The 18926-nt window shown below is 41.2% G+C and overlaps 1 non-coding gene across 1 annotated transcript; it reads right to left on the bottom strand.

The window, feature by feature from the left end:
• Window positions 1-3991: 3991 nt before the first annotated feature.
• Trnat-ugu (transfer RNA threonine (anticodon UGU)) lies at window positions 3992-4065 on the bottom strand. Its single transcript has one exon. It is a non-coding gene; the product is annotated as a tRNA-Thr (tRNA).
• Between the last annotated feature and the right edge of the window lie 14861 nt (window positions 4066-18926).

Here is an 18926-nt window from a genome sequence, read left to right as displayed (position 1 = left end):
AGGCGGCTTCCTCTTTCATTTCTTACCACCATTCCATATTCACCTACTACGTTTCCTTTTCTTCATTTCTCTACTATCAAATTCCAATCACTTGTCACTATTCTATTTTCATCTCCCTTCACTATCTGAATAATTTCTTTTATCTCATCACACATTTCATCAATTTCTTCCTCATCTGCGGACTACTTTTAAGATTATGGTAGGTGTGGGCTTCATGTCTATCTTGGCCACAATAACACGTTCACTGTGCTGCTTGTAGTAGCTAACCCGCATTCGAATTTTTTTTTATTCATCATTAGACCTACCCATGCGTTAGGTTCATATTGGCCTTCCTAATACTTAAATCTATATTCGATGTTAACAATGACGCCGGTGGATAGACTATATGAAATTACTGATCGTCGATAAAGTCGCGAATATAACCGACATGCTATTGGGCCCTTCGCAGGGAAAGGGTTTTCGCCGCAAAAAGCGGGAAACTGGAATCCAGCAAATGAGTAAAAAATATATATTCAGTGACAAAAAATTAGTGTACGTACACAACAATAGTCTGGGATTTCTGTATTACATAAAACAGTTTTTGTGATTGTATCTTGCAGCTTTAGTTATTTTTAATTAAAAGAGATTTTAAAAGGACAGAAAGAGCGTTTTGGTCTACGCTACACATCGTTCTGTTAGTATAGTCTTGACTTCGTAATCACTTTCGTGGACTTCTGCAACTCTCAATCAAAATCTCCAACCTAATCGAGACAATACGCTACGATACAGCCGACATGATGACAAGAGAATGGGCTACATCAAACTCGAAGTAATTTTATATAGATAAGGATCTCAATGACCTGTGTACGTCTAATATAAAAGATCTCCTAACTATTCTCCTCAAATAGATCGCCATCTTCACTTGACCTTTAACTGAAACTGTTTCAGAATTAAAGACTGAATTCAAAGAAAATTTGGCTTCCAGTCACAAAACTAGAAAAATAAAAATAATAAAAGTGAGAATGTGAAACAGGTTAGCAATAACCACAAACAGGAGATTCTACAGAAAATCAAAGTGAGAAAGGAAATTATTAATATTATCGACCGTTTAGGAACTCTATGCTACGAAAGGGATGAAACCACATATAGAATAACTGGTGGAAAAGTTAGTGTGTTTTAAGATTAAATCCAAACAACAATTAGAGAAAAATATATCGAAGCTAGGCCTATATTACGAAAAATTGCTAAATCTCGAGGCATATTGTGTCCTCCAGTATTTGATGAAGTGTTTGTGCCCCTAGCACGGATAAAACAGGATCTACAGCATCAACAGAAACTTCGGATATGTGTTTCATATTTCATCCAAGCCTACAGTCTATAAACACTAAAACAAAATACCACTACAGGGAAACTACCTACGAAGAAGTTCTTGGTAAAACTATGTAGCTGTAGTTGCCTTGGACTAACGACGTGTGATTATCAATGTAACCTGTACAGACTGTACGCTTTCCAAAGCTGTTATCCATGAAAAAGCTAAACGACGTTTCGTGAACAAAACACAATTTAAGACCGGACAACTAACAAAATTATCTGACAATAGGCACTGTTGAAAATTTGTGCCAGACCAGGATTACCACCCGAGTCTCCTGGTTACTAGGGAGAGGCAATGATCACTGTGTCCGAATTACGCAGTGGTCAACATAATAGCACGAACTGCCCGAGCATGCCGTTCGTCAGATCCAAATTCTCAATTTCTCCATAGACTGCTAATGCAGTGCTCCTTGAACATTATCCTCCTCGCCTTAATTAAACAGACACAGAATATATACAAGCTTGGCCTTACGAACATTGCAGACGCCGTCTATGCAACACGCGTCACACTTCAAAGAGTTTACCAATACATTGCATTGTTTACTATCGACCACGGATCAAGCAACGTAAAAAGCACTGCGTCTACTGAGATCATGATTCAGAGTTTTTTTTAAAAAAAAAAGAAACTAATAAGTCGCCTACATATTATAGTTGCTGCCGAAAGAGGAGAATCACTATTTTCCCACAAACGGAAATATAGTTAAAATTACGCTTCTAATTCGGCTAGTTTCGGCGGTTACTAAAATTTGTAGTGAAAGTTACATAGGGAACTCTCCCGTCCCCCCACCAGAAACGTAGTTTTCGTCGCTGTTGTGCGACTTTTGTACACAGCCAGAGAAAGTGTGTTAAACATGGCGCGGACGGAAACACTAGGCTACGCTACAAGGAAATCTGCTTACACAACGTTTACTCGGCATTAATAATCGTTGGCGTAAACATCTCTCAATCAAATTACCCCCTTCCAACCTAACTTAGATCTCGGGCTACACTGCCCATAGGCCTGTCATCACAACCAAAATTTCAGTGTGTGGGGGATATCCTGTATTTCTCGCTAATCTCTCTCTAGGCAAAAATGTCAGTTATTGTAGATTGGTGGCAGTCTCAACTACAAGATTTACTAATGATAAACACTATTGAGGCGGCTCGTAATTTTAGAATAGTTCTCTTCGTCTTACTTGTCATAAATTGTTCGCTGGCGTCCCAGCAGCTAGCTCCTTCAGTGTCTGCTTCTGCCATCGCACCACGCCAGTCTGTTGTTATCCTAGCAGACAGAACGCACCGCACATCCGACAACTTCGGAACCACTCAACTGGCCAGTTAGCAACTGAGCCGAACACTGTTTACACCGTCAAAGGAAAACTATGCAAAGATGTACACTCGAATGGCACGACTGAGTAGTACACACACACACAAACACACAAACAGTAATATCTGTAGGATGTCCATCGACACGCGCAGAACGAAATTCTTCTCGCGAACGTACAGCGTCTCCGAAAAAAATCTAGTGACTATATTCCGGCATTACGGCCAGGTTCTCATTCAAATGAGCAAAAAATGTTATATATTTTTTTTGAGACAGTGAAAATACACTTGAAGGATCTGTTTGGGAGTTACGAGTGATCATACTATGAGCTTTATTTTAGATTTTCAGTAAAAAAAAATGGCGCCCGCAATTATGATTTGATCACGCGGACTGCGTGCAGTGTGGCCTCTCAGATGTTACCTGAAATCAAAAATGGATGACATCAGTTGATACTAAATTACTTCTCTGAAATTGAAAATGGAAAACATCAGTCGATATTACATAAAATTTATGGGAGCGCATACCTAACCGCAATGAAACAACCGTAAATTTAACGATACGGTGCTAATTCGAACTCTGAGTTCGATTTTTTGGGTGGTTTATTTCACTCCTTATGCCTTCACAAAAATTACTTAATATTAATCAGTGTCATATATTATAGGTATAAGCTCCTAAGAAAAGTGTTTACTTTTCTGGGTCAGAGGTAGAAGTTAAGAGATTGAACCATTTTTAGTTAATGCTGCATGCCGTTCTGAGAAAATTGTTTCTCCAAAAAAAAAAAAAAAAAAAAAAAGTTCAACGTCTAGGGAAACCTTTTAGTTATATTATTACTTCGATTTGCATGAACTGAGGGTTACATGTATATTTTTAATGTCGCTGAACACGAATCTGCAGTAAGATTTTCAATATTCAAAACGGCTAATGCAATACGGAGAGCACAGGATTATGCTTTGTCCAATTTTTACCAAAAATGCATTTTCGTTATTTACGTTTAGTGTGCAATCCAAGGAGCACTTTTCAACCCTTCCTCTGGCTGGAATTGTTCCTAGATAGCAACTCCCTGTTCTTCTTGGCAGGAAAAGCCGATCTGTCTAACCTGGATATGCAGCACTCGTTATTCGTAAGTGTTATCGGCGAGTATGTTTGCAGTATGAATCATTTTGTGCACGTGCGTCACGGGACGAGCTTTGATCTACATCTATATGGATACTCTGCAAATCACATTTAAGTGCCTGGCAAAGGGTTCTTCGAATCCCCTTCACAATTGATAGTTAATTGAAACCCTCAGCTGCCGACAGGTGTTGTTGATATACTTCGATGGGGACAGCTGAAAATGTGTGCCCCGACCGGGACTCGAACCCGGGATCTCCTGCTTACATGGCAGACGCTCTATCCATTTGAGCCACCGAGGACACAGATGAATACCGCGACTGCAGGCATTTATCCCTTACACGCTTCCCGTGAGACTCACATTTCCAACCGGCCACAATCCACAAACGTAATGTACGTAATAGGTGTTTGCCCATCCACTCAATACTGGCCCACACTAAGGTGACGATTCCCGTAAGATTTCGGGCAATCTGTGCGCATTCGCACAGACGAAGGTCAATGGCTGGGTAACGTTTAACCATATATATGAAGATAGTAACTGTTCTCGAAAGAACAGGCGCCACTGACGACCGGGCAGCTTCTCTAGAATACATGGTAGAACGGCCTATGTGGCCGAGCGGTTCTAGGCGCTTCAGTCGGGAGCCGTGCGACAGCTACGGTCGCAGGTTCAAATCCTGCCTCGAGTATGGATGTGTGTGATGTCCTTAGGTTAGTTAGGTTTAAGTCGTTCTAAGTTCTAGAGGACTGATGACCTCAATTGTTAAGTCCCATAGTGTTCAGAGCCATTTGAACCATCAGTCCCTGTGCTTACACACTACTTACATTAACTTATGCTAAGGACAACAAACAAACACAACGATGCCCAAGGGAGGACTCGAACCTCCAACGGGGGGAGCCGCGCGAACCGTGACAAGGCGTTTGAGACATGGCGCATACCCCGCGCGGCTCATGGCAGTCGTGACACTGCTTCAAACAATGGGCTGTAGAAACTTTTTTAAAGCACGGATTAAGAAAAAAACCTTTCCGTTCCAAGAGTCTGGACAAGTACACCTTAAAAAAATGCAACTACAAAGAAATTGAATTTTCGAACTTTTTGGATGAGAACCTGTCCCTACGGAACACCGTTGATAAAATGTCACAGGGATTATGTACTCAGGTTTCACATGTGGATTACCAATTCCTAATCGAGGAATTTGCATCTCCCACCTTGGAATTCTCAGTACAGAATTTTTATCCATTACGAGATTCTCAGCCACTTGCAGAAGTGATTTCCCGTGATTCTGCAAAACTTTTCCGTTAGCCAATCGTAGCAACTATAATATTTGGTTCCTGGTGCATGACATGTCTCTTAACTTAAAGTGACCAACTCATTTGCATAAAGAGCTAACTTATCATCCGCTTCTTTACTTGCGTAGACCGTTTATGGTCTTCAAAGATTTTTTTTTCTTTAATCGTTTTTTTATGTCTTTTATAAACTGCAACACTTTCTAAACTTAACGCCATTGAAGCATCGTCTTTTACTGAATGACCAAGAAACAATGCCGACAGCTGGAGTCGAAGGTTTTTGTTAATCAAGCCGTTTGTATTCTTGTGGTGATATCTCCATAGAATCTTTCATTCCGCAACACATATTTCTTTTATATAACTGAGAAGTGAAATACCTGTTTTCATAGATGCAGATTTAACATATTTTAATATAACGCAATAAATATTTCATTAAAATTTTCATCCCCTTACTATCGAAGTTCCAAAACCACTGAAACACATAGTTTTTAAAAATTCTAACAGAGGAGCCGAATACGAATTGTCAGATATATTTAGTAATGCTTTCATAATGAACCATTTTGAGAAACATCTCACACCCTTTAGGAGTTAGGTTTTCAAAAACAATTAAACATGTATTCTTCTATTTAGAACCAAGGAGCCAAATTCAAATCTTCATCCATTTAATTCTAAAAATGCTTTCATAGTGAAATATTTCATAAAACTTTTCATCCCCTATTTCACTCTATTAATGAGTTAAATTTCCAAAATCAACGAAACACATTTTTTTACATCCAACTGAGAAGTCAATTACCTATTTTCATAGATGTAACTTTAACAATGCTTTAGTAGTTCTTTAATAATGATTTATTTTCAAAAAACCTTCACTATTTATTCTATCCCCCCCCCCAATGAAAGAATTTCGGAAAATGATAAAAACCTTTTTTTTTGTTTCTGGCTGAGAAACCAAATGTCAATTTTCGTAGTTTTGTAGTTCTAGCTTCAACAGTGACATAGGGACATATTTTTTTTTAAAAAAAACTTTTCAACCCATATTTCACCCCCTTAGGAGTGGAATTTCGAAAAATCTCTTCTTAAATGGTGCTTTCAGCGTAATATTTACACCTTCATCAAATTTCAAGTCTGTATACTTTGCAGGTTGGGCTGGAAGGCGATGAGTGAGTGGATACATGTGCCCCTATCGCATCTCCTTGGAGGTTGTAGTTCCAAAAACAGTGAAACACGTATATTTCAATAACAGAATTTCCATATATTTATCTTTAAAAATTCTTTCACACTGAATTATTTTCATAAAACATTTCATCCTATATTCCCCCTCATTATGAATTGAATGTATCAAAAACAGTGAGACATGTAAATTTTTTTTATTTTTACTTCAACCGAGAAGCCAAATTCAGGTTTAAATATATTTAGCTTTAAAAATGCTTTCATAATTAAATATTTCATGAAACATTTCATCCTCTATGTAATGGGATTGTGGTAGTGACACACCAAAATCACAATAGTAATCCGTTGTAGTTGCTACACATTTTATTACAATCAAAAGCATTATAAAATCACAATCACAAAAATACAAGAGATTGCCTTATAAGGCCAGATCAGATGGACAAATAATAAATAAATTTTTTTACGTGGAACAAGACCCGTTAAACTTCAAATTTGGATATGACTAGGTAAATATACTTAGGTAAGGCTTTACTTAAATAGTACAAATGTGCATAGAATGTGCAGCAGAACTCTCATTACTTCCAATCAGCAGAGAAACAGATTAAGCCTAAGAAACAGATTTTTTAACGTTTGGCTACTCAACTTTCCATAACAAAACTATATACAAATGATTAAAGCAATTAAGGAGGTACTTTATTTTTGACCAAACCGACCTTCAAATTTACTTACTCAATTGATTAATCAACAATATTCTTAGAATGATTACAACTAGAACATGACCATATGACAATTCCCTTAAAATAAGGTTGCTTCAATATTTTCGTGTGAATTGGCGATAGACGCGAGCAGACCAAGGATTCAAATCAATGCGAGAGATCCACGAGACAGGGAGTGACATAGAAATATACTCAACTTGACAGTGCAATTGAACTTTGGATGCTATAGTTCTCCACCGGAACGATGGAATCACGCGAAAGTGACAACATAACCGAAGATGTAAAGGAGAGGACATGGCCTTAAACATCTCTCTGCCGCCGTGGTGCTCTGTTCCCAGTATGCTAGCGTCGACCGCTGCCAATTATCTCTAACACAACACACATCAAGGGTAGAGAGTTTTCTGAGACATATACTACACAACCTTATCTGGAGAACAGGTGATCATTACAACTGAACTGAAACAAATGAGCCTCCGTCAGTTACTTGCCCAGTGCCAGCCCTTAAACTTTGATTAATAAGTTCGCTAAAAGTCATGCCGAAGTTAAGATGACAAGATTTATCTCCAGGTTCCGCATATTAGGGGCAGAGACAATGAATTGGCGACGCTCTTAGCCGTATGTTCGCGGGAGAGTCTGGGGAAGGCAAGGGCCACGTGGAGCCGGATCTTGGAGCGAATTTCCTTCTCTCTGAGACACCCGGTTTCTTCTGCGACTCAGCCGGCAATCAGGCTGTGGACCCCAGGTGGGGACCGAATAGGCAGCAGTAGGCGGATGGCGACGTCGTTACTGGCTATTGCCCTGTTGCCTTCGGGGGGGCGGGGGGCTCTTGTGTAAAGGGGGAGACAACCGTGGTGAAGTGAAGGTCTCTATTCCACAGGAACGAGTTAGCATGATATATCCACGATTCGGTGGTCGGGGGTCATTTGGCGCTATACAAGACCTAGAACCGAGTTCGGGAACACATGTTTTGGCCCAACCTATATCGCGATGTCAGGAGATTTGTTGGCAACTGTGTCCAGTGTAAGCGCGGTAAGCCCGATGTGGGTCCGTGCAGAGAACTACTACAGTCGCTTAGGGAGCAGTGTCCTCTGGACCGCGACTCAAAGATCGAAGCAACGATCGATGGAAACTGGCGCCAGAAACGCACCAGCTCACTCTATTTCATCCCCTTAGGGGTTGAACTTCCAAAAACACTAAAACACGTATTTTCTTATTTGTAACCTTGAAGTCAAATACCAATTTTCGTAGATGTAGCCTTAAAAATACTTTCATAGTTATTCCATAATTATTTATCTCAAAATAAAATGTTCACCCGCTATTTCACCTCATTCCCAGTAATAATGGAACACATATTTCTTTATTTCTGACCTAGAAACCAGATACAAATTTTCGTATGCCTAGCTTCAAAATTACCTTAATAGCTACATGTTTCAAAAATCCTATAATTTCCTGTGTCTCCCCCTTTCAGTGTAGGAGGGATAGTGTCGTACAAGAGACAGTATACTCAGTAGACAACGAACAGCTAGTTGTGAAATCAGCGACATAGGAACCGAGACTGACACAGAAGGTGCTGAAGGTGAAGCACACTAGACTCGTGTCTACCACGGCTTCTAATAATATCGATTTACCATGAACGGAAGTTCCGAAAAGTGAGCAAGTAATTTTACAGTAAATTCAGTACCGATGGAGAGGATATACAACGAAAAACATTTCTATAAAATTTCAGAAATAATGAAATATTCCACTCAAGTCGCGCGGCAGAACACGCAATGGATATGCTTGCACTTAAGACGGAAAGCCCCACGTGCTTACGCAGGCTTACGACAGATCTCAAAATTCGGCAGTAGGCGTAAGCCAACCTCGTGTGCTGCTACCTGTTGTTGATGCCAGGCATCAAGGTCTCAGTAGTACGGCCATGCACTGGAGAGTAGTTGCTTTGTAAGCACTCCGTCTTCAGTCCACGAGTGGCCTACTGGGACGGGACCATCCGACCGCTGCGTCCATCCGTGGAGGATGCGAACAGGAGGGGCGTGGGGTCAGCACACTGCTCTCCCCGTCGTTATGGCGGTTTTCTTTGACCGGAGCCGCTACTATTCGGTCGAGTAGCTCCTCGATTGGCACCACGAGGCTGAGTGCACCCCGAAAAATGGCAAGAGCGCATGGCGGCCTGGATGACCACCCATTCAAGTGCCGACCACGTCCGACAACGCACTTAACTTCGGTGATCTCACGTGAACCAATGCAACCTCAGGGGCAAGGCCGTTGCCGCAGATATTTTAGAGTAGTTGCTAACGTTTCATAATTATCTAGTTTACGGGGAAAATGTAAAAATGGCGATTGTCACCGAAGCTACAACTAATCGGAATTTCTGGTTAGTTATCAAGTGGTCTTGTGTGCGAGCCTGAATTTTTCATCCTTTGCGGTGGGAATGATTCAAACCTGTCATGTTCTTCTTATGAAGTGTTCTATTTATTTTACACACAATGATCATTTGTAGTTGTGTTGAGTTACTACCTTGATAAATTTTTGGATGGCGCACGTATCATAACTGAGATCTGCGCTTGCGCTTAATGGCTGAAGGTGAATTAGCGTAATGAGTAGTAGCGAATGTTATAGTAACATGTTTGTAAATTATTTCAGGTAAATTACGTTAGTCGTGTAATATTATCCGTATACCAGTACAGTATGTGGGCCCATTACGTTAGTCATGGAATACTATCCGTATAAGACTATGTCACCTTGATGTCCCGGAATTTGCTTTAATTTTGGAATCCACGAAAGAACTGGAAATTTTTCTTTACACAGCTTTCCATATAACTTCTATTACAGTGATTCAGTCTTGTCTGTCACTCGACTTTTCTGATCGGGAAATAAATTCTATCGCTCAGATGCTTATTACCTCTTCGTGTTTCTATTTGCCGATATTGCTCATAAACACTTGCATATCTCAAAGTTGCTATGGACAGTGATGGAACGACACACTTTTCTATGGCGACACTGCAGTTTAGAGATAGAAAAACCGATCGGTTAAAACGATATGGGTATTTTAGTTCTGAATAACCCATGTCTTTCGGTATTTGTTTGCTCTCGGTTATAACAAGTATCTTTTTTTTCCTGATAACCACGTAAAAACAGATATATCGATTAGCCACAGCAGCCGCAGTAAAATTTTTAGTTTTCAAGTAAACCTTTTTTTAAAAAAGACGAGTAATTTTTATTCGTAAGATTTCCATAGCTCTGAAATACTGCGTTATTACAGAAAAATGGGAAAAGTGATGTATGCCACTTTAATAACACTGCTGACAGAAACGAGCAACAAATGGATTGGTCCAGCATTGCCGAGACAATATTGTGCCTGTTATACAAGCAGTGCGCGAGACTGGACGCAGTTTCTCGCTGTTGTCGAACGTCAGTTGTAACACAGAATGGCACCATCTGGAAGTCTGGAAGTATTTTACGATATGCGGTAACGAGTGAAGCACATGGGTTGATTTGGTCGACTTGAAACATCATACAAGGAAAAAAGTTAAAATTTCCGGGATAAAAATAGAAAGTGCCTGATCTGCTGCCTGTGTCTACGTAGTATGCCGTTATCTGCTTGTAGCCCTTGAAAACAGAGAAATTAAAACGAAAAAGAGTTCTCCAGCCGAAGTATTCACCCTTTATTGCAGGACTATACGTAACTCCCGCATAGTGCTGTGATAACCGATTACAATATAATTTTTGAGCAGAGCTTCTAAAAACTAAAATCAGTAGGAGAATACTGGCAGTTTTCTGTAGTACGGAAGCACTCGCCATATTTTGAGAGAAGCAGCGAACAGCTGACAAAGTTTTATTTGACTATTTATTTTAAATTATGTCCGAAAGAACAGACACCATATCCATATACGTATATGGTTCTGGCAATACCAGCCATGACCTTCTTCTGTGAAGATGCACACGTATTCCCCGAACTGTTACGGCACTTGGTAAGAATGTCTTCCACGAGTAATGAGTGTGTTGGTGTGAGACACTACGAATGTAGTGTGTGCACATACTATGTGAGTCTCGCGGGAGGCCTGTGCGAGATAGTCCCTGCAGTCACTATCGTCTGTGCCCTCGGTGGCTCAGATGGACAGAGCGTCTGCCATGTAAGCAAGAGATCCCGGGCTTTAGTCCCAGACGGGGCACACATTGTCACCTGTCCCCGTTGATGTATATCGACACCCGAGAGCAGCTGACGGTATTAATATAATTCTAATTTCGTTCTGGACGGCTGCAGGTCATCATAAAAGTATTTAATTTTACGTGTTGATTCCATTTATCAAGAAACTGAGAAAGTCAAATTTTTTAAATCTTTGTAGGATTCCTACGTTTACTAGAGGAAATAATGTAAATAAAAGACTGAAAATCGGTTATTACAAGCACTGGAATAGTGACGGGCTTTAACAATTAGGTTAAAGTGAGCCGAAAACCAGTTGTTTCAGCGATAACCGACATTCCCACTGGAGTTCTGCGTGGTAAGATTGACGCGCAATTGACGCATGGTGCACGGAATGGCAATTGAATCTCAATGTAGACAAGTGCACTCCGACAACAGAGGAAGTGGGTTACAATACGCTTGTTCGCCCACTGCTTGAATACTGCTCAGCAGTGTGGGATCCGTACCAGATAGGGTTGATAGAAGAGAGAGAGAAGATCCAACGGAGAGCAGCGCGCTTCGCTACAGGATCATTTAGTAATCGCGAAAGCGTTACGGAGATGACAGATAAACTCCAGTGGAAGACTCTGCAGGAGAGACGCTCAGTAGCCCGGTACGGGCTTTTGATAAAGTTTCGAGAACATACCTTCACCGAAGAGTCAAGCAGTATATTTCTCCCTTCTACGTATATCTAGCGAAGAGACCATGAGGATAAAATCAGAGAGATTAGAGCCCACACAGAAGCATACCGACAATCCTTCTTTCCACGTACAATATGAGACTGGAATAGAAGGGAGAACCGATAGAGTACCCTCCGCCACAGACCGTCAGGTAGCGTGCCTAGTATGGATGTAGATTTAGACATCTAGGACAGTTTTTCAGGAAGGTTACTGCAGCTCTGATGTTCTCAAAATGAACGGGCCAGCCATTGGCGTCCTCGAGGGGGAGGGGAGGAGGTGGGGAGGGGAGAAGAGGCAAAGGGGCACTTTCACCCATAGCCCCCAACCCTCCCTGGAATCTGGAGTAAAGAGGTTTTATTCGTTACAGTATACTCATACTCTTCCAGATAAGACTTCTCCACAATACTGCTAAACCTTAGCTTTGACCAGTTGTAGCGCTTATAGAGTTAGGGTCTTGCAGCTTGTTGCATCTCGTAACTGACCAGCTGATTTGTACACACAGTGCCAGTTTCAGAATCATGCACTCCAGCCCCGACGCGCCTCCCGCACTCCCCTCCACTGGAAATATTTCTGCAGATTCCAGTCTGCCACTGTGCATATGTTTTGATAACATCCTGGTTTTAATAGCATCGAAGGAACAGCATTGTGCAGTAAAGGGTAGACCTAGCACAGAACACACCATTCACATTGAAACGCATCACTTAGTAGATGGTGAAGTACTCTGAAGCTAGCCAGATAGAAACAGAAGTTCCTGGCACTATATTTGACCCAAATTCTAATCTTACACTAATCTCTTGTATCTACCTACCACGCCCTCAAAAAGCCAACGATTTACTATTATCAGAAGTTCCGAAAAATGAGGAAGAAATTGGCCCACACTTTTTTCCGTTGTGTATTATTTCGATTCCCCCATAAAGGGAATGGACTTGTAGCCACAGGTTACACAAGCGATAGATGGCTTAAAATACATAAAAAGAGATGACAATAAGAGACGATTTTTAAAAACACAATGATACACGGTATTTTCGATTTTTACAGGAAAATAATGGATGAAAAAATAAAGGTTTTTGAAAAATACGCTGGTGGACAATATTGGGGAATTTTTATCTTTATAGATGACTAGCGGAAAAGCATGGCGTTGACCAGGCATTTATTTACAGCTGTGCGTCCACGCCCGTACAATGCAGCGTCTGGCCTTGTCCTGAATTTTTATAACGTATCTCCTGAAACATGTGTCGTACAATGATATAATTTTGTAGGTACGTTCAGCGTCATATGCGGATACTGTCTGCGAAATTTATTGCGAATATAGTAGCAAAGAAGAAACAAATTTAAATGTCACGAATGCTGTGATGCCCACACACTTGGGTGCAACTAATGTACACGGAATGCTTGGCACGATCATTATAGCTACCATCACCTATGGTCGAAATTGGACCATCTGTGTCGACGTGGTGAAAATATAAATGTGCATAACATGGTAAACGTCCATTCTTTCGAGCCATCGGACCTGATCTACGATCAAAAATATCTTGTAAATGTGGTAGGGGCCACGGCCCTGCCGCAGTGGATACACCGGTTCCCGTCTGATTACTGAAGTTTAGCACTATCGGGCGAGGTCGGCACTTGGATGGGTGACCATCTGGGCCGCGATGTGCTGTTGCCATTTTTCGGGTTGCACTCAGCCTTGCGATGCCAGTTGAGGAACTACTCGACCGAATAGTAGCGGCTCCAGTCAAAGGAAACTACCACAACGAGTGGGAGAGCCAGCTCCTCCTCCACCCTCAGTGAGGATAACGTGGCGGTAGGATGGTCCTGATTGGCCACTTGTGGCCTGAAGACGGAGTGCTTTTTTAAAGTAGTGCTGCCTAGATAAAACTGACAGTCTAGGCTCAGGGACTGTCCACGGTAAATGCTGCATTGGACCTACGAATACTATTAAAATAACAGTTTGAGTTCTCTTTAATTGTCCAATCATCTGAAGTGAGTCCTTATTACAGTGAGCTGAAAAATAGATTTTACGTTAATGGAAGATAAATTTTATGTTTCCAGAATGAGATTTTCACTCTGCAGCGGAGTGTGCGCTGATATGAAACTTCCTGGCAGATTAAAACTGTGTGCCCGACCGACACTCGAAATCGGGACCTTTGCCTTTCGCGGGCAAGTGCTCTACCATCTGAGCTACCGAATCACGACTCACGCCCGGTACTCACAGCTTTACTTCTGCAAGTATCCGTCTCCTACCTTCCAAACTTTACAGAAGCTCTCCTGCGAACCTTGCAGAACTAGCACTCCTGAAAGGAAGCTGTGAGTGCCGGGCGTGAATCGTGCTTCGGTAGCTCAGATGGTAGAACACTTGCCCGCGAAAGGCAAAGGTCCCGAGTTCGAGACTCGGTCGGGCACACAGTTTTAATCTGCCAGGAAGTTTCATATCAGCGCACACTCCGCTGCAGACTGAAAATATCATTCTGGAAACATCCCCCAGGCAGTGGCTAAGCCATGTGCCCGCAATATCCTTTCGTTCAGGAGTGCTAGTTCTGCAAGGTTCGCAGGAGAGCTTCTGTAAAGTTTGGAAGGTAGGAGACGGATACTGGCAGAAGTAAAGCTGTGAGTACCGGGCGTGAATCGTGCTTCGGTAGCTCAGATGGTAGAGCACTTGCCCGCGAAAGGCAAAGGTCCCGAGTTCGAGTCTCGGTCGGGCACACAGTTTTAATCTGCCAGGAAGTTTCAAATTTCATGTTAATGGCGGCAAATTAACTTTACCCTAATGACACACAAGGTCAATGCCGTTCTATCACATAAAGTATTCTCAGATCGAAATGTTTAGCATTACAAAATCTGCAATGTAGATTCATCATGCCACAATTATAATTCTCAAAATAATTTGGAGCTACGTCCAATGCATATTTAAATGCATCTTTCAAAACAATAACAGAATTCTCATTAGATCATCATTACCAGTGGCTAGAGAATTCCTATTATTTCGTCTACCAAAAACCGCGTCTCACTATGGCTACTTCAGTACAGTTTTGTTTTCCACTGCTGACAATGGAAACGATCTGGTAGATGTGGCATTGTAGATGCCCAGTATGCGTGTCTTAATGGAAATAAACCGTCTGGAACGTTTACCCTTGAACGTCCCTGGAATGGGATTTCATGGAACGTTATTACTTTCCTGTGTCCATTTCTATCACACCAGCTGATCGCCATGACTGGGGAGGGGGAGGAGGGGGTGAATTTAAAGTTGGCAGCACTTTGAGTGGCAGAAAAACCGAAGAAAACCTAACGTTTACGTCATTTGTTTGACGTAGTGCCAGTTCGTCACATAGGACGCTTTTCTTTCGGAAACGTTTACATTCATCGTCTGGCAATCAATGTCGCCTGCCGAGGTATGCAGTCGCACCACTCTGTACGAAATAGAAGCTTAAGTTGATGGAGTCGACAAGTAAGCAGCAGTGTCTGTCTTGTTTTAGATATGGAAAATTCAATTATAGGCCTTATTTGCTGCCTTGTAGTTGACATAGGACCTTGCGATTTTGCACGACCGAGGTCCGGTAGCCACACCACACGGGAAAATGCGAGGAGTGTTAATGTGTAGTAAAAACCGAAGAAAACCTTACGTTTTCTACATTTGTTTTCCTAATAACGAAATGGGAAATCGTCAGAATGAACGCTTTTCTCTCAGAAACGTTTACATTTATCGTCTGGCAATTAATGTCGCGTGCTGAGGTATGCAGTCGCACCACTCTGTACGAAATACAGTAGGTTCTAAGGTGATGCAGTCGACAAGTATGGTCGCAATATATTGTCACCTCGAAATACATCGACACCTCGAAATAAATCAACACCTCGAAATAAATCGCCACCTCGAAATAAATCGCCACCTCGAAATAAATCGCCACCTCGAAATAAATCGAAACCACGAAAGAAATCGAGACCCAGAGATAAATCAAAACCTCGATATAAACCGACACATCCAAAACAACCGACACATCGAAATGAGTCGAAATATCGAAATGTATAGACATCAAGACGCATTACGACGTACGAAATGGATCGATAATTCGAAATAATTCGAGGTCTCGATATTATGCGTGGTCTAGAAACACATCCATATCTGGAAATATATCGATACCTCGTAATACAAAGATTTCTCTAAAAAGAGGGATATCTAGAAATTTATGGTTACTTGAGGTATAGAGATATCTCGAAATATATCGATATCTCGAAAGAAATCGCTATCTGGAGTACACCTATACATGGAAATATATAGATACCTCGAAATATATAGACAACCCGTATTGTGTCGGTATATCAAAATAAATCGATATCTCGACATAACCGGATACATTGAATCAATCGATATCTCGAAATACGTCGACTATTCGATATAGACAGATATATAGAAATAAATCGACTGCTCAATACAAAACTGGGCCTCGAAATAAAATGGTATATCGAAATGAATCGATAATGTGATATGTATGGATGTCTCAAAATAAATCTGACCTCTAAGAAAACGATTCACGAAATAAATAAATAAATATCGAAATATATCGCTAACTCGATAAATAACGATATCTAGTGGTCAGATATATGTTTCAAGATGACAACACATATCAGTATAGTTCGATATACATCAAAATAGTTTCGATTTTCAATATATCGATAGCTTCCTAGACCTCGGGAAACAAAACGCCGATCCGACCTCGGGACAAAAACGCCGACCTCGGGGGAAAAACGCCGACCTCGGGGGAAAAACGCCGACCTCGGCGTTATGACATGGTCATAACAGAAAAGACCCATTATTTAGAAAGTTTAGAATGAGATGTTCTAAATATTACAGATAATCTATTTACAATAATCTACAAGTACTGCACAATGAGAAGAGACTTTGAAATAGTTCACAGCCAGGAAGACAGAGGTTGCATTGCTGTTTCTAATCTTCTGGTGTTTGAGATTCAGAATCTAGGATTGCCTATAATGAGAACAGCAGGAATGAATGTCCTGCACCAGTATAGAACATACTCTGAAACTCCATAGAAAATCACATGGCACAATTATTTTACATCATTCTCAGCAAGCTACAGAAGCCTCTAATGGACATAACAACGTCGTCACCTCCTTCACCAGTGAAAGATCTTAGTAGCTATTGAGTCATGACTAGGTGGCCAATTAATAATGTGTTGTTCAAAGCTAATTTCAGTATAAATGGGAATACTCAGTGGACATCTATTACAGTCATATTTTACTGTCTAAGATATATCAACTTTCCAGACTATAAGTATAAGCAGAGCTCGGTCTTTCCCATTCCGAGTTTGTTTAGAATGTATCAAGGGAATCTGATCCACTGGGCATTTAGAGCAATCTGCTTTAAACAATATGAGCAGGCAGTAGACACAGACACGGAATTTTTCATTTCTCTCTGAAACGGTTACCTTCATCGTCTGCAAACATGTTCCGTGCTGCGGTACGTGGAGGCACTAATAGCAATAAGGTAGAACACAGAAGAAGCTTATAAGTTGATGTAATCGGCCAGTAAGAAGTAGTACAATTGAAGTTTAGTTATCGATTATTGACTTATTAGCCAACTTTGGTGCCTGGGACATGACCAACGACCTTAAGATTTGGCATGAAACGAGACCTGGCAGCCACGTTACACGAAGAATGTGAAAAGTGTCCATATGTATTAAAAACCTGAGAAATCCGACCGTTTTCGTCATTTGCTATCGAATCGACGTAATGCCAGATCGTCACATTGGCCGCTCTTCTCTCGAAAACGGTTACATTTATCGTGTGCAAAGCTATGTCGCGTGCTGCGGTATGCGGAGACACTAAAAGCACCATAGTAGAACACAGAAGAAGCTTCTAAGTTGATGTAATAGACAGCAAGAAGCAGTACAATTCAAGGTTTGTTATCGATTATTGACTTTTTAGCCGGCTTTGGTGCCTTGGACATGAGCTATGACCTTACGATTTTGCATGAAGGGAGGTCTAGCAGCCACGTTGCACGGGAGAATGTGAAAAGTGTTCATATGTAGTAAGAACCTGAGAAATCCACCCGATTTCTTCATTTGCTATCGAATCGACTTAATGCCAGATCGTCACATTGGCCGCTTTTCTCTATCAAACGATTACATTTATCGTCTGAAAACTTATGTGGGATGCTGCGGTATGCGGAGACACTAAAAGCACCACAGTAGAACACACAAGAAACTTTCTAACTTGATGTATCGGTCAGTTAGAAACAGTACAATTCAAGTTTTAGCTATCGATTATTGACTTATTAGGTGGATTTGGTGCCTTGGACATGACCGACGACCTTAAGATTCTGCATCAAACAACGACTGGCAGTCACGTTGCACGAGAGAATGTGAAGAGGGTCCATATGTAATAAAACCCTGAGAAATCGCACCGCTTTCTTCATTTGCTATCGTATCGACGGATTGCAAGATCGTCACATTGGAAGCTTTTCTCTCTCAAACGGTTACATATATCGTCTGCAAACCTATGTGGCGTGCTGCGGTAGGTGGACACACTAAAAAGACCATAGTAGAACACAGAAGAAGCTTCTAAAATGATGTAATCGGCCAGTAAAGAGCAGTACAATTCAAGTTTCAGTTATCGATTATTGACTTATTAGGTGGCTTTGGTGTCTTGGACATGACCGAGGACCATAATATTTTGCATGTAACAACGGCTGGCAGCCATGTTACCCAAGATAATGTGAAACGTGTCCATAAATAGTAAAAACCTTAGACATCGCACCGTTTTCGTCATTTGCTATCGTATCGACGTAATGCGAGATCGTCACTTTGGCCGCTTTTTTCTCTGAAACGTTACATTTATAATATGCAAACTTATGTGGCGTGCTGTGGAATGCGGAGACACTAAAAGCACCGCAGTAGAACACAGATGAAACTTCTAAGTTAATGTAATCGGCAAGTAAGGAGCAGTACAATTCAAGTTTTAGTTATCGATTATTGACTTATTAGCCGGCTTTGGTATCTTGGACATGACCGAGGACCATAAGATTTTGCATGTAACTACGGCTGGCAGCCACGTTGTTGTTGTTGTTGTTGTTGTTGTTGTTGTTGTGGTCTTCAGTCCAGAGACTGGTCTGATGCAGCTCTCCA

Source organism: Schistocerca gregaria, unplaced genomic scaffold, assembly GCF_023897955.1.
Source record: "Schistocerca gregaria isolate iqSchGreg1 unplaced genomic scaffold, iqSchGreg1.2 ptg000497l, whole genome shotgun sequence".
Taxonomy (NCBI): domain Eukaryota; kingdom Metazoa; phylum Arthropoda; class Insecta; order Orthoptera; family Acrididae; genus Schistocerca; species Schistocerca gregaria.
This window is presented reverse-complemented; position numbering and strand designations above follow the sequence as displayed.